At 45.8% G+C, this 16,700-nt stretch overlaps 1 protein-coding gene and 1 long non-coding RNA gene across 6 annotated transcripts in view; one reads left to right on the top strand and one right to left on the bottom strand.

Annotated features, from left to right (window-relative positions):
• Slc39a10 (solute carrier family 39 member 10) overlaps positions 1 to 16,700 on the bottom strand; it is a 109,493-nt gene that overhangs the window by 31,054 nt on the left and 61,739 nt on the right. The window contains exon 1 of one of the 5 annotated variants that reach the window (XM_087902287.1): positions 8,268 to 8,412. The exons of 3 other annotated variants lie outside the window; for them this stretch is intronic. The gene's annotated coding sequence lies outside the window, so the exon portion shown is untranslated. Of the gene's footprint in view, positions 1 to 7,459; positions 7,615 to 8,267; positions 8,413 to 16,700 lie in introns of those variants that run through there. One more of the 5 variants, XM_087902286.1, reaches the window with a different exon arrangement.
• Positions 6,304 to 16,700, top strand: part of LOC148117695 (uncharacterized) — a 28,755-nt gene continuing 18,358 nt past the window's right edge. The window contains exon 1 of the long non-coding RNA XR_015736813.1: positions 6,304 to 6,621. This is a non-coding gene — a long non-coding RNA (uncharacterized LOC148117695). The remainder of the gene's footprint in view (positions 6,622 to 16,700) is intronic.

Below are 16,700 nucleotides of genomic sequence, written 5' to 3'. Positions count from 1 at the left end.
AACTGCTAAGTAAGAGGGTTAATTTACAATCAGGCAATTTCATCGTTGCGCAACCACAGTATTTCTAAACCCAACATTTTGCTTTGGATGAGATGAAAAAAAGAAAAGAAAAAGAAGTTCACTAACGTCCTCCTATACTTAGTTTTAACATCTGAACTGTGCGGTATAGCTGTGGTCAACCTGGGCTGCATCATGAGACAAGTGGGCTCATCCTGAGTTCTCGCTCCACCTGGGTGCTGGTCCATGAGCACCTTCACTTTGCATAAAACAGCTGAATTTTATACCCAGATGTGGATGCTCTCCTGCAAGTGCGTTGTCACTCAACCGATGCTTACTTTTTAACACCCGGACAAAAATGCAGGCTTCCACTTTGAATCAGAAAACACAAAACTGGAAACAGCACAGACGAATGTTTTTTTTTTTTTTTAAAAATTTATCCTGAAATAGTTTAAAATTCAGCAGTTGTAGAAATAGCTCCGACTCCGCATCACCTTCCCGTCAACTTTTCCCAGTGCTCTTACATGACCACAGGCCACTCCCTAAACCAAGAGACTGTAAGAACGACAGAAAGCACTTGGCTGTGACCATGGTTCCCATGCACAGAGCACACGGGTGTCCAGAAAAGAAGAGCCAGCCGGGTCCTTACACAACACGAAGCAGCAGGCGGCAGCACACACGCCACACTGGCACAGCACAGGAAGACCGGGCAGCCCTGCCCAGGACACCCCAGAGTGCTTCCCCTTTGCCGGGCTCTTCCTGGGAGGCACCCTTACCTCAGCAAACATCAGTAAACTGGCCTGGCTTACCCAGTTCACAATGCCGTACGCGAACCAAGACACAAGGCTATACACAATAAAGACCATTTGTGTCAATTTACATAAAAACAGAGTTTGAGATCTCTGACAGGACATTCTTCCATAAGGTTTGGAAAATTTTTTAATTAAATTGAATTTTTTACTATATAATGTCAAGTTACTGATTTTTAGTTTTTCAAGTACAGTAATAGTACATAGCGCCTTATACACTAACTGTTATTATTACAAACCTTCTGATAGATATTTTACCTATACAAGTAGACATAAATGTAGAAGATTAAAGACATCCCACCCCCGGGAAATATTTAACACTGAAGGTAGACACACAGGTAGGAGGAGACACCAAGACTGTGGAATGGACTGCCCTGGCAGCCAGGGCTCTGGTTACCATAGACTTGCATTTCATAGCAAGTGCAGAATGTAGGCCCACCCAGCACACCACAGCACACCCAGCACACCACAAAGACGGATTGAAAGGGGAATGGAACTGTTTCCTAATAATAGCTAGTCAATAAAACAATATAAACAAAAAGCAAAGTCATTCAATTAATTACTAACGTGACTGACACAGGAAAAAACACCAGTAGTAAACAACTTATCCCCAACACTGAGTTCTAGAAAGGGCAGTCAGGACAGCATGAACGCTATATGGTATCTAACTGCTTCACTTTCAAAAATTAAAAAGGGGGAAAAAAAGAGAATTTTGCCTCTCCTCGGTTGCCTCTCAGACACACAAGTAATAAACACGAACAGGAAAGTATTGCGAGTTCCTTTGCTAGCCCTTTTGATGTTCTCAGTTGTTATTTTGAAAAGCAAAAAGCAGGGAGGTAGAAATTCAAAGAAAAACCACTGAACTGCTCAACTGGGGTTACGGAAGTGTGTCCTGTTTAGTGCACACGTACAATTCCCTCGTGACAATGGATCTACAGTGTGCAAATTTGAAAACCAACTTTTTCCCAAGGTTTCATCACAGCACTTCCTCATGAAAGCCCGGATAGGATAGTTTCCTTCTGTCAATCAACAATGACATCCGCAGGAAAGGTGAGAAGTGGGGACGAGCCTGGATGTGTGGAAGGATCAGGCAGGGTGTCAAGTCTGTCGGAAGGGGAGGGGACAGAAGAGGGCGCTGCAACAAAACCCAACAGCCTCAGTTTGAGTCTCAGGAGAGAACCAACTCTGCAAAGCTGTGCTATGGCTTCCACACATGTCTGTGTACAGCTCATTCATACACACACACACACACACGTATATGCACATATAGTAAAGTTTTATTTCTATATAAATATAAATTTATATATCAAAAATAACTTTTTGAAAGATTTGTTAAAGACTAGACTGCCTTATTAGCTATGAGTCCTTAGGTAAATAATAACATTTAAAATCTTATCACTTAGAACGTGGGGCCACTGATCCCTGCTTGTTTCACCGTTAACTAAGAACAAAATAAAAAGTCATACAATATTTTTAAGTGGTAAATGGCTTCCGTTTTTATTTTCCTACCTTGCATTATGTAAATGTTACTGAAGTGTGAGTTATGAGCGGGAGTGCTCCCGGGAAGTCATCCCCACTTCTGATGATGCATTCACAGATGCACCATCTTGTATAGAGCACTGCAGACAAGCACTCAGAAAAACTATTTTTTTAAAAAAAAATATATATATATTATATTTACCCCAGCACTGCCACTATCTGTCCTCAATAAAGCAAAGTAGATTAACATCTACGCTCATCTACTAAAGGACCTAACACAATGCATTCTAAACTGCTCTGGAAAGCAATTAAGACACTACTATTATTACAAGTGATATTATTGCTTGACTTAAAATTATACAAAAACGAGGGAGAAAAGACCCTTTGTAATGGCTTTAACAAAATGTTATCAAAACATTTCAAGGGCACAAACAGGACCAACTAGCACAGCCAAGGCCTATCAGGTTCACTCAACTTCAGTAGTAGGAAGGACTCATCCCAAGACACCAGCTTCCTGACATTACAAAATTACTCCGAGGAGGGGGCTGGAGAGATGGCTCAGTGGTTAAGAGCATTGCCTGCTCTTCCAAAGGTCCTGAGTTCAATTCCCAGCAACCACATGGTGGCTCACAACCATCTGTAATGATGTCTGGTGCCCTCTTTTGGCCTTCAGGCATGCACACAGAAAGAATATTGTATATATAATAAAATAAAAATATTTAAAAAAAAAAGACTCGGCTCTGTTATATGGCCACCAACAGTGTAATTACATCACTCTCAGCAACAGTAGTATTACCTTGGAATTAGCCCAAGTCCTGCTTTACTTTTTTAAAATTATTTCGATTAGGACATCTTTTAATTAAAAAGTTCACTAAGTTCCCTGTCCCTGTTACCTAGGTGGCTGTAATCCTGAGTATGTTCTATTCAAAGGAATTAGGAAAATAAACTCAATACTATTTTGTAATACAACACTAAATGGTTGTTTTATAACATTTCTAAATAATATGGGTGACCTACAGAGTCTGGGAATAATTTCAGTAACTTTGCTGTTATTTAAACCTTTTCACTGACGTTATGAATTATTTTATACCTATTGAACACTTTTAGATGTTCCAGTAAGTTTTTATTGAAAAGTAAAGTGTTTTCTGATTTCAAAAAAATCTAAACATGACTGTAGCCCACCCACAGATCTTAAAGAGTAAAAACAAATGTCTCGGAAAACTGGTTATTAGCATAACCTGAAACCATAAAAGACTGACAAATCTACTGGTAAAGATAAGAAACTGGAGACTTTCTTTTGTGAATCGGACATTTTCAAACTTTATTATCAGTACAACATAAAGTTAGATGGGAAAAATTAAGTCAGAAAGCTTAACACCCTTTTCAAGACAAAAAGCCCAGCTTAAATGAATAATATTGACATTACTCATATACAAAGCTAACTTCAAACACCTCTCTAATTTTAACAAATTGCTTTTGCAATTTAAAAAGAAAGCCCATATATTCTTTTGAAATGTAACTTGATTTTCCATCTATCCAAATTTTTTCATATTTGGAAAATGAGGGACTAAATGTATGGGAACACAATCAGTTTGGGGAAAAAAAAAGTAGATACACATTTTTATTGGCAGCAGCAATCAGCTAGAGGAAATCCATAGGTATCTACAGGAAGGCAGGTTCTAATTTTAGTTTAGAGGGCAGGTGCCAAGAAACGTCAAGGTAAATCAAACACGAGGGGGCAGCAAACTGCTGAAGATTAGACCAGGCAACTAACTCAAAGACAGACTGACTGTATTTATTCACTTTGCCGTAGGGCTAGAGATAGAACCCAGGAATCGACCTCGGCAGCTAACTCATCGACTAAGCTGCCTACAAGACCCACAGCCTTCTGTATATTTTTAACATGAATTACACTCTACTGGAAGATGGCTTACAATTAAACCGCTGTGATTAAGAAGCTGTTTTGATTGCCAGTATTTTTCTTCCATTTTCAGTGGTCTATTTTGTTCAATTTGTGAATATTGCTTTGCAATGTACTAGGCGACAGTGTCCCTTTGATACAAAACTCAGTTGCACTTCCAGTCCTGACACAGGCGCTGCACGGTGGGCATGTTTTATCCAGGGGATCTTAAATTAAAGATAGGTTTAACCCTGACAGAACAGCTCTCTATACCCTGTCCCTGGATGAGTCATGGCACACGGACACTTCGTAACAGAAAGTTCTGGGGTATATGCTTCCCTTCAGGAATCTGACTCCGTAAAAATAATTTTTAATTAAAAATAACCCATACACATGTAACTACAGAATAAAAATGAAAAAAAAAAGGCAAAAACAAATCTACAGTTATCAGTTACTAGCTATGAGGTATGGGCTTAAGAGATGTGCCCTCTCAAAGACCTAAGTAGAAATCATTAAGTATCATCCTGGGGTTAATCAATTAGCAGGGAAAAAAAAATAGAGAGAGAGAGAGAGAGAGAGAGAGAGAGAGAAAGTAAGTTCAATAATTAAAGTTTGGATGCACAAAAGATTAGAAAAAAAGCTCTTCGGTTCGTCATCAATGGCCTTATTAAACTCCTGTGGTGAGTTTTATAATAGTTCAAGTTCACAGTCTAAAGCAAATTGTACAGGTAACCGAATTAGTTAACAGTAAACCCAGGTTTTAAATATTTAACCTCACTCCAAATTCCTAAATTTATACCAGGACTGCTCAATACCCAGAGTTCAGAAGGGGCGGGGGAAAGACGATGTGAGCAAACTCAATCAGCTCAACTCCTGAATGATTTCCCCTGCTGCACATACCGTATCTTCTTGTACATCACTCAGGCTTCCTAGACCACTGCCTGCAGGCTAAACATTAGGCCTCCTCAAAGTCCTTCACCCCAGGGATTCAAACAGGAGAGAGCCACCGTGACTCCCAGGACTAAGGAAGGAGGATCCCGAGTTCCAGGTACACAAGGGCTACCCGGGTAAACTACGGATCAAAACCGAAAGTCTGAACAAAACCGTGGAAAGACGGTAATAGTTTACAACCTATCAGTGAACTATAAACCATAACGGGGAGACCTAAGAGAGGGAGCACTTCAGTATAAAATCTGAGAGGCTACCAAATCCACAGTGCTGCGGGAACTAACACGCAGTAGCTGGGCTAGCATCCACACCTCACGTTTTCATAGGCCTCAAACTGCACATGCAGAAAAAATATTGTAAAATTACCTTCAGTGTCTGTGCATTTGGCCTACACGAAACAAAACTGCAATTCGTGTTTAGACCTGGGCACAAGAAATTCATTATTTAGTATGTGCGAATATCCCCAAATCCGGACACAAAACTAGTACTTCATTTCAGGTGAAGGGCATTCACCTGCACAGCTCATGAATGTAAGCATGCACACGGCCACACACATGTGCGTGTATCTGCAGTACTGAGGACTGAGCCGAGCTTCGTTGAAGCCCTAGGCAAGTCTCTGAGTCACTGAGCTATGAGATTTTTTTTTTTTTAACTTTTTTGAGACAGATTCCAGAACTGGAACTTGACAGCTCCCTTCCTCAGTCTCCCAAATTCGCTGGGCTTACAGGTCTGGGTGTGCCTTCAGGTGTCACAGAAGGAAACACCTTCCCACCTATTTTAAGTAGCACCCAGGTTATTCTTGCCCTCATTAGTCGGTAGAATTCGGTTCTGTCAATTTGGGGAGAGATTAAAGGCACTGAAACATCCTTTCCGGTGGGGAAGCATTTTCTGAATACAGGCCAAGAAGACAAGGAGATATAAAAAGCCTGAAACAAATCCTGTAAAGACTATTTAGTTCTTGCTAGCTTGAAGTTAGTCAGCAGGCAGGCCAGAACGGTTGGTTATTTGAGGTTTTATTAACGTCTGGCTTGCTCCACCACAACCACGTAGTTTCCCCGTAACTGTTTCAATGTAACTAACAACTCATTGTATCCTACCTATAGACACCATCTAAACCCTTTAGTCTGGAAAACACAAACGTTAAGAAAACTCCAATTTTCTTCGCAGCACTCAACACCGATGTGTCTTTCTTGCCAATGTAACATTCCACGCACACCGGAAGTGGGGTGTGTGGGACGAACTCCCAATGTCCCGAAGATATGACTCACGGGGTACGTGGGGATCAGGGGATCCTAATCTGACACTGGACACGGGAGTCTTGCTTTGTTGCTTTTTCCCGATCGTACTGTTACAATTCTCAGGCTCAAGGCCTTGCATCGCTTTTTTAATTATCACTAGATACATCCAAAAGAAAGCATGAAAGAAACCTGTCACCCGCCAGTGACCGCCCTTAACAACGGAGACCTAAATGAAAGTTTCTAGAAGGCGGTAGGTTGCACTGTCTCTGAACTCGTGCTTTGTGTCACTGTGGGAGCAGACACTCGGGGAGGGGGGGGAAGGACCCTTCCCAACCGGTGGCGGGGCGTCCTGCGGCGAGATGGCTTCCACGTGCCCAGTTCCTGCAACTCGGCCCATGTGGACAGGCTCCCACGTGAACGCGTCTTCTCGGGAGCCACAGGAAGCCCTTCCACGTCACGCCACCCGCGGCCTCGCCTGCCTGGGGACTTCCGAAGACCCCCCGAGGGAGGAGCGAGGCGCGGACCCCGCGGCGGGCGGGCCGATCGGCCGCTTCCCTCCGCTCCCTACCGCGCCCACGCCGCCCTGCACCCCGGGACCCGGGAACAAAGCCCGCGGCCGCGCCACGCTCGTCCCACGCCCCGGATCAGGGATCCGGGAGCGGGCGCCACTGCTCCCGCGCGCCCCGCCGAGCCTTTTCGGTTGGCCCGGAGCTCGGCGGATGCCGTCCGTTACCCCCCCAAGCGGCCGAGCCCCTGGGACCTGCCTCGGGTCCCGGGGTCCCCGCACGCCGGCCGCGGGGAGCCCACGCAGCCCCCGTAACGGCCAGGGCTCCGCAGCGGGCCGAGGGGCGCGGGTCCCCACCGCCGCCCCGCGGCCCCACGCGCCGGCCCCCGCGAGCCGCTCGCCGGCTCGCCGCCACCGCCAGCAGCAGCTGCGGACACCCGCGCCCCGGCCCGGAGGCCCCCGGTGGCGGCCCCAGCCCCGGCCTCTCCCGGCCTCCCGTGCCGTCCCGGGACTCGCAGGCTCGGCCGCGCACGGGGCCGGTTCTGGGGGAGGGAATGTAAACAAATCGGGGTTTTATAGTTACCTCACACTCGAGTGCCGTGTGCATCTCCTCTCCGCTCGGTACCAAACCCCGGCTGCACCCAGTCGTGTATTCACCAAAGCCGCCTGCGCTAGCTGCGTCGCGGAGCCCAGCGCGCGGACCGCGGCTCTACGCCGACGGCGCACCCGGCCCGCTCCGGCGCCCTGCGCAGCCGCACCCGGGCCGCCTGAGCGCTACGCCAGCGGCGCACCCGGCCCGCTCGGGCTCCCTGCGCAGCCGCACCCGGGCCGCCTGAGCGCTACGCCAGCGGCGCACCCGGCCCGCTCGGGCTCCCTGCGCAGCCGCACCCGGGCCGCCTGAGCGCTACGCCGGCGGCGCACCCGGGGCGCCCAGCCATTCGCTTCGCGGACGCTCTTGGCGTAGGGCGAAGCCGCGGCAGCCGCGGGAGAAGAAATTCGATCTACGCAGATTGCGGAGCTCTGAAGCCCCGCGCTAGTTTTGTTCCGAGATAGGACGCGGTGGGGGGGGGGGGGTGAGGGGTGGGAGGGAGCCGGGGCGGCTTCTAACGCATGCGTGGAGCGCCCTCGGTCGCCTCGCACGTTGGTGGCTGAGGCCTTGGGCTGAATGGTGAGACCTGGAAGCCCGGAGAGCGAACGCCTCAGCCCCCAGGTTTCCGAGGGATCAGTTAGGATGTTGATCTGCACACGGGTTAGACATTTATATTAAATTAACTCCTCCCCTTCTGCCCCAGCCACCGTTCCAGTCTCAGGGCAAATCTGAACTTTAGGGCTATGTGCAAAGTGTTTTGCATAACTCCCCCCACCGCACCCCCATTTAAAGCCGCACTTACAGTGGGTTCTTCCGAAACAGAAAGGAGAAGTTGAGTCACGTAAAAGGATGTCACGTAATTCTGGGTACCCATCCAGCGACTCCCCACCACCTTAACCAAAGGCAGAACCCTGATCTGCCCTGCAATTCCGGTGGACTCATGCCTACGTCCTGCTGGAGCTTGCTTCCCTTTGCTCAGACCGCCATCCTCAGTGGCCTCCTCCCCTCTTAAGCAACTAACAAACAACCCACAATTTTCTTAAAAGGAGGCTCGGCAAACCCTTGGCTTCGTTCTTCATTACTCCGCTTCCTGGCTCTTAATTCGTGTCTAGGCTTATTTGTATTCTGCCCGGATGCCCGTGTTTGTGTATTCGTACTGAGCGTACTTTACTGGTGAAAGTGAATTCTGGGGTGCTTTAATGGGTGTCCGACGGATTGCGCGTAACCCTGAGCCGCAGTAATTACCAGCTTTGTGTATCAGGTACCTCCAACGTGCTTAGCGTGTGTGTATTAATTTAATACTCCTAACAGCGAAGAATGATCAGCCAGGAAATGAAGGCAATAGTAACTTGCCTAAGATAACACAGGGAAGCAGGGGCATAGAGAACCCAACTTATACAGTATGGCTACATGGCCCATTTGGCCCCTTGAACCCATGTTCTGCCTCTTGCTCTCTGCCTCTACACGGAACATCTTCCAGGTGCCCGATAAACTTGTCTGAGTAAAAACACATTGCACTCCTCAGAGCCCTCTTTCTCCTCTCTGGGGAAGCCAACCCGCGACCTAACCCCTCCTATCAAAGGGAAGAGTTCTGAGAAGCCAAGTCAGTCCTTGCCGCTAATGGAAGAAGACAGTGGATGACCATAGTCTTCACATCCAGGAATAGAGCTGGGAGTTACGTAAAAGCATCCAAATTGCCCTGACATTTTAAGGCTTCTAATTATTTGATTAACACATTGTCAGGGTCTCAAAAATATATATCTTTCAAATAAGATAGAGGGCTTGGATCACGGGGCTATGTGTTTACTAAACAACCGTTCACCTGATTTGCCAAATACTTGATTAAACAGTGAAGTATGGCCCATGCAAATCGGTCGGTGGCAAGTCTGTGAGTGCTATTCCTCCATGATCCCCACATCTCTCTCAGTCCTTTCAAGATTTCCCAGAATTCCCCCATGTGGCAACGAAAGGGCTAATGTTCTTGCCCATACTGCTTCAGACACGCGCCATTTCACCTACATGTTCTTGAATCTTAAAGGTAGCCATCCTACCTCGACGGGACAGTAGAGTAAATTCCTTGGCCCTCTGAGTTCTTCCAAGAATTAGAAAAGAGCTAGGCACAGTAGTGGACGTGCAAGTCACGCGCCCCGGCTTGAACCTGATCGATCACGGAAGCAAGTCCACGACAGAAACCCAGCTTTCCCTCTGATTACGGAGCATGCACTGCCAGCCACAACAGTTAGGATGGTAGGGAAGTCTGCAAAAAGTGGGACAGAGCCGAAGAAATAGACCTTTCAGCCTCAGTTCTTCTTTTCACGAATCAAGATCAGTAATAATCAGTAATTTTTTAAAAAGTCTTCTTAAATTCTCTTCAGTCTAAACACTGACTTTCGCATAACCAAATGTCTGGACCCGACTATGCACAGAGAAGCGATTATTTAAGAGAACAAGAAGATGAAATGCAAAGTGAGACATAGGTACCAGAGCAGAGATTTTTGGATCTGGGGAAAGAGGATGCAAGAAATACATAAACAAAGGTTTGGACCAAAGTTAGCAATTATCCGTCATTTCTGGTTCATTTTTTTTTTCTTTTTGGTTTTTCAAGACAGGGTTTCTCTGTGGGTTTTGAAGCCTGTCCTAGAACTCCCTGTGTAGATCAGGCTGGCCTCAGAGATTCCCCTGTCTCTGTTTCCCAACATTTCTGTATCTTATACTTGGGAGTGAAATCCCAGCTCTCAAGGCCTTCCTGTTTCTCAAGAGCAAGTCTGCATGTCTGAAGAGCCTGACTCTGGGAGACGGCACAGGAAGCTAGGCCAGCATAGCCTCAACCAGGGACAGATTTGACTGGCTTGCTCGACAAGTGAAATTACGTAAGAAACCGAATCTCAGAAATCTGCAGAGACAGAAATAGATTGGAGATATGAAACAACACAAGTATTTAAGCACTCCCCACCCGAAACAACTGAAAAATTGACTTCCTTATGACTTGCCAAGCTGTCCATAACATTAAAATGGCTGCACACTTGTCTCTAGTAATGGCGGCGCGGAGATAGGAGCTCTGCTCTGCAGGGTGCTGCTCCAGGGGCACCCACGGCAGAGAAACGGTAGAGCCACCTTGGATTCACTCCAGCATGCTCTTCAAAAATATAAATATGACGTAGGCCACAAGAAAGAGGGAAGTTCACTCAGAAGAACGAAGCAAAGCAAGGACGTTCACTCATGGGACATCAGGAAGGCTTCTTGTCCCAAACTCACTATGCATACTCATGCGTCCCTGGAATTCCAACTTTAGCCTTTCAGTGCTGGGCCTTGAGACCCCATGGACTCTGACCATGACAGAAGATAGTGTCCTTCTATTATTTATTATTATACTGCTCATAGATTGTGTTTTCCCAGGCCTTTTAATGAAAAAGAGGTTCCAAACAAGCAAACATGATGATCTAGATTCCGAAGGGTAGCGGGCTGCCGAACAAAGATAAGCTCACAGCCCACTTATCCCTCTTGCTCTCCGTCAACGTTCCCCATGCAAGAACATTAAGACAAACAGGCTCGGTAGCCCCCCTGCAGCAAACATCGAACCCAGCAACCGACAGGAAGCCACTTTAGATCCTTTCAAATCCCGGCCACACAGCTGCCTTGACCTTTGGAAACAAAGCTCCTAGTCCAAAAGAATCGGGAAAAACAAAACAGCAAAAATGACCATATCAGCATTGCGAATCTGAAATGGATTTACAGTGATTATCCTCTGATTTAAGGGAAATCACCAGCATGGAAACAATCAACTGTGAGTTCCCATTAACTATCTTAAAAGTGTATTCAATTAGTAATTGTACACAATTACTCATGTGAAATGAGTAAACACATATTAAGGATTCATTTTTAAAATGTCGTCACGGGAGAGTCAGTGTCAGATCTGGCCCAAAGCTTCCAAAATAAGGAGACCAATTTCACAACTCACATCTACAAAAGCAAGCAAGTCTAGCGTTTAAGCCAAGACATACTTAGCAAACATTGTGTAGTTTTGTGTGTTGAAACTTTGACAGCAAGAATGCAGACAAACTGTACATTTTAAGGAAGGCAATAGATGAATTGTCGAAACAAACGTGGCAATTATCGGCTGAGGAAATCGGTGGTTCAGAAGTTAAGGGCATGTTTGCACTTTACCTGGCTCAGTTCTCAGCATCCCTGTAGCAGCTAACAAATATCTATAGGCCTAGTTCCTGGGGAGCCCTCTTCTGACCTCCACTGGAGTCGGTCACACACATGGCACACACACAGGCATGTTGGGAACCAGGCACACACATGGTGCACAAACATGCATTCAGGAAGAACATTCATACCCACGAAGCACATAAAGCTATTTTCAGGGAATTCCGAATTTCTCTTGTATTTCATTTTGAGGAAAGCAGAATGCTTTATTTATAATAAGCTAAGCTGCTTCTCTGCTCATCAGGTGATCGCATAAATCGCCACCTCTTTACAGTGCACACATTGGGAGAAGCGTCAGGTAATTCATAAATCGCCACCTCTTTGCAGTGCACACATTGGGAGAAGCGTCAGGTAATTCATAAATCGCCACCTCTTTGCAGTGCACACATTGGGAGAAGCGTCAGGTAATTTCTCATGCTTGTAGGGAACGTGTCTGGCAATGCCCTCTGGCCTAGGACTCGCTGGGCCTGGCTGGCTGGCGTTCTTGTGGATGAGCTCACTTTTGGCATCAGATGACGTCATACTTCAGTTTCATTCTAATTATGAGGATAAGGACATTGTTTCTTTAAGCAGTTAGATTTTGTAGTTTGCCTTCCCACCCTAAACACATGAATTCACATGATTTAAAATGTGTCAGGCAACATTTCAACGGTTTAAATATAATTCATTCTTCCTGCTATAACCCCATGAAGTGGATGTCTCTTCATCTGATTAAAATATCTTGATGGCAGAGCCAGGATCTCGGTCCTAGCTATCTGGCCCCTGAGACGGTTCCCCTACTCCTGCTTCTTATATCCAGACTGTTCCAGAGGCTGGGAGACAGCTTGGACCTTACGGTGCTCGCCACATAGACATGAGGACCTGAGTTTGGTTCTCAGAACCCAGGGAAAAAGTCCACGTGTGGAGTGCATACCTGTAACCCAGTACTGGGGAAGTAAAGACACATGGATCCATGGGATTTCCTGGCTGGCCATCTTAGCCTACTTGCACATGCAACACCCCACACCCTGCACACATGTGCCACCCACACATCCCGCACACATGTGCCAGCCCCACAAACATGCACACATGTGCCACCCACACACCCTGCACACATGCGCCACCCCCACAAACATGCACACATGCACCCACCCCACACCCCGCACACATGTGCCACCCCCACACCCCGCAAATATGCATCACCACCACAAACATGTACACATGCACCCACCCCACACCCCACACACATGCACCCACCCCACACACATGCGCCACCCCCACAAACATGCACACATGCACCCACCCCCACACCCCACACACATGCACCACCACACACCCCACACACATGCACCCACCCCCACACCCCGCACACATGCATCCACCCCCACGCACACGCATGACTGTGCCAGACCTGAATTCTGTGAAGATATCTGAAATGGTAGTAATTAAAATGCAAAGGAAAAGGGACCCATAAACTGGCCCTTGCCAGTCTATAAAGGCTGTAGGCCAATGGAAACTTTAAGCGTAATGTTAAATGAAATAAAGATTAAAAATAAAAACATGTTGAGATGCTTGCACTGTGAACTTCTGTTCTCTCTTTTTGCTTTATCTTCTCTTAAATCAACTCTGAGGGTGATGTTCACTTCAACCTTTCAAATCAGAATGTTGGTTAGCCAATCCAGTTAAATCAGAATGTTGATTAGCCAATCCAGTTAAATCCAGTTAAATCAGAATGTTGGTTAGCCAATCCAGTTAAATCCAGTTAAATCAGAATGCTGATTAGCCAATCCAGTTAGATTCAGTTAAATCAGAATGTTGATTAGCCAATCCAGTTAAATCCAGTTAAATCAGAATGTTGATTAGCCAATCCAGTTAAATCCAGTTAAATCAGAATGTTGATTAGCCAATCCAGTTTTTCATCCGTTTCAGAGCTTTCCTCCCTGCCTTGGCAATTTGATCTCGCCGTTCAAGTATGTATATCAGTAAAGTTATATTAAAAATTAAGCAGCTCAGTGTACATATGTAAATAAGAATAAATGTAAATATGAACGACTAATTGCGACTCAATCAGGCCTTGGTGGGGTTCACTAGAACATATCCAAGCAGAATTAAAGTGGACGTCATGAGTCCGCGTCGGAGAACAGACCAGTGTTGCAGGATAGGTAAACCATCAAGCACGTCTTTGAGCTTCTACTGCATGCAAGTCACCGCACTAAGGAGCTGGGACACCGGGGTGGACAATTGAAATTCTAGCCCTTGAATAGCTTATGGTCTGGTGGAGGAGGTAATTAAAGAGGTAATGATAGCATAGAGCGGCGGATGCCAGGCTAGATATAGGTGTGGTTGCTATGGCAGCAGAAGTAAAAATGGGCCTAATTTAATTACACAAGTAATTAAAGAGAGAGAGAGAGAGAGAGGAAGGGAGGGAGGGAGGAGGAGAGGGTCTGGGAAGACGATAGGGCTCTGTGGGCAAAGGTGCTTGCTGCCAAGCCTGACTACCCGAGTTCGATCCCAGAGCCCACGTGTTGGAGAGAAAACCAACTTCTGCACCTTGTCCTCCACACCAGCACTCGCGTGCCCGATGCCCAAAGGTATTTTTAAAACGAGGCAGGAAAATAATGGCCAGTAATGTTTAACCTCTACCCAAACGGGCGAGCCTAGCAATGAGGAGAGTTGGAACCTCCCACTGAGAGCCTCCAGGAGAAAGGTGGCCTTGCTGGGATCTGGGGTTTTGATCAAGGATGCCCAAGTCAAGCCTCTGACCGACAGAAACAGTGAGAGAATTAATTTACTTTGAGGTTTTAAGACACCACATCTATGGAAACATGTTATAACAGTATTAGAAGTGGGGAGTGGTGGACAGGTAGAGTCCAGTTCAAGATGAACTTGACTCTGTACCTGTGGCCTTAGTTTGGGCATTCACCTTCATCTTCATTATCTATTAGAGGGGCCATACATCAGGAGGTTTGGTTTATTTAATTTCTACTGGAAGCTTCAATGTGACAAATACCCTAACATTAACATACAAGATTCAAATAGAAATGCCTGCTTTAAAGTAATGGAATCCTAGAAACACTGCGCTCAGTGAAATACAGAAGTCAAAAACATTCTATTGCACTGGGCGGTGGTGGCGCATGCCTTTAATCCCAGCACTTGGGAGGCAGAGGCAGGTAGATCACTGTGAGTTCGAGGCCACCCTGATCTAGAGTGGTTCCAGGACAGGCTCCAAAGCTACACAGAGAAACCTTGTCTCAAAAAAACCCCAAAAAACAGAAACAAAAACAAAACAAAACAACAACAGAAAACATACTCTATTGCATGATTTTTCTTCTGCAAGCTACTCAGTTCATACAGATGGGAAATAGAAGTGGGAGACTGGGGTAGCAAGGAAGGGAAGTCCTGAGGGAATGGCTAGTTAATATTTAGCGGGTACATTGTGTCTACTCGGGATGATAAAAATAGGATGAAAGAAAATAGACTAAAGAGTTGCAATAAATATAAAATAAACAAATATACTACCTAGCGCATATAGTATTCGAGGAATTAGAATTTATTATACCACATAAATGATTATATAGAGTTTTTGCTGGTTGGTTGGTTTATTATTTGGTTGTTTTTGTGATAAGATCTTACTATATATCCCTAACTGGCCTGGAACTCATGATGTATATAGTCCAGTAAGATCTCCATACTGATCCTCCTGCCTCAGCCTGCAAGTGCTAGAATAACAGGTATACCATGCAGGGCTCTGTGGAGATTTTGTTTCTGTTCTCGTGCTAGGCATAGACATCAGGGCCCAAAGAACGTTAAACACACTTTCTACCTTTGCTAGCCCTTAACCCCTACAGGGTTATTATGTAGGTTATAAGCTATTCCTTAACCCCTATAGGGTTATTATATAGGTTATAAACTAGTCCTTAACTCCTATGGACTTTTTATTAGTTTTTTTTTTCTGTTTTGTTTTTGTCTTTTTTTTGTTTGTGTGTTTTTTAATTTTGTATCCAGGAGTGGTGGTGGCACATACCTTTAATCTTAACACTCAAGATGGAGAGGCAGTTTGATCTCTGTGAGCTCAAGGCCAGCCTGATCTACAGGGTGAGTTCTGGGACAGCCATAGTTACATAGTGAGAAAGGAAGGAAGGGGGACAGGGAGGGAGAGAGGGAGGAAGGAAGGGAAAACATTTTATCACCTTCTGAATTTTCAATAAGGACCTCCTATAGGAAACAATAGCTTTGCCACTAGAGAGCTTCCAAGACAACAATAATTTGGAATTTACCAGAATCATGCTACTATTCCTCAAGCCAGTAGGCTCCACACCCTTGTGTGTGTGTGTGTGTGTGTGTGAGTGTGTGTGTGTGAGTGTGTGTGTGTGAGTGTGTGTGTGTGTTTGTGTGAGTGTGTGTGTGTGAGTGTGTGTGTGAGTGTGTGTGTGTGAGAGAGAGAGTGTGTGTGTGTGTGTGTGTGTGTGTGTGTGTGAGTGTGTATGTGTGTGTGTGTGTGTGAGTGTGTGTGTGAGTGTGTGTGTGTGTGTGTGAGTGTGTGTGTGTGAGTGTGTGTGTGTGTGAGTGTGTGTGTGTGTGAGTGTGTGTGTGTGAGTGTGTGTGTGAGTGTGTGTGTGTACGCACACATACACGCGTATGCACGCGCATGCACATGTATGTATATGTGTGTGGGGACTGAAAAGAAAGAGGGAAACAATCAGAGGTGCCACATTTGCCTTTATTTTGAGACAGGGTCTCTTTGGCCTGGAGCTTATCAGGGGAGCTGGTTGACCAGCGGACCCTGGTAATCCACACTCCCTCTCTCCCTCCCTCCTTTCTTTCTTTCTTTCTTTCTTTCTTTCTTTCTTTCTCTCTCTCTCTCTCTCTCTCTCTCTCTCTCTTTCTTTCTTTCTTTCTTTCTTTCTTTCTTAATAAAGCAGTTAGATTGGTCATGGGTGGAGCTACAAACACAACTTAAGGATGATGCCAATGCTGTTCTAAAATTAACTGGCTCAGATTCACAACGGATCCACCCCCCTCGCAGTAAAGTTTAAAGTAACCAATT

The sequence above is a fragment of the Myodes glareolus genome, chromosome 27 (genome assembly GCF_982192425.1).
Source record: "Myodes glareolus chromosome 27, mMyoGla1.1, whole genome shotgun sequence".
NCBI classification, from domain to species: Eukaryota; Metazoa; Chordata; class Mammalia; order Rodentia; family Cricetidae; genus Myodes; species Myodes glareolus.
This window is presented reverse-complemented; position numbering and strand designations above follow the sequence as displayed.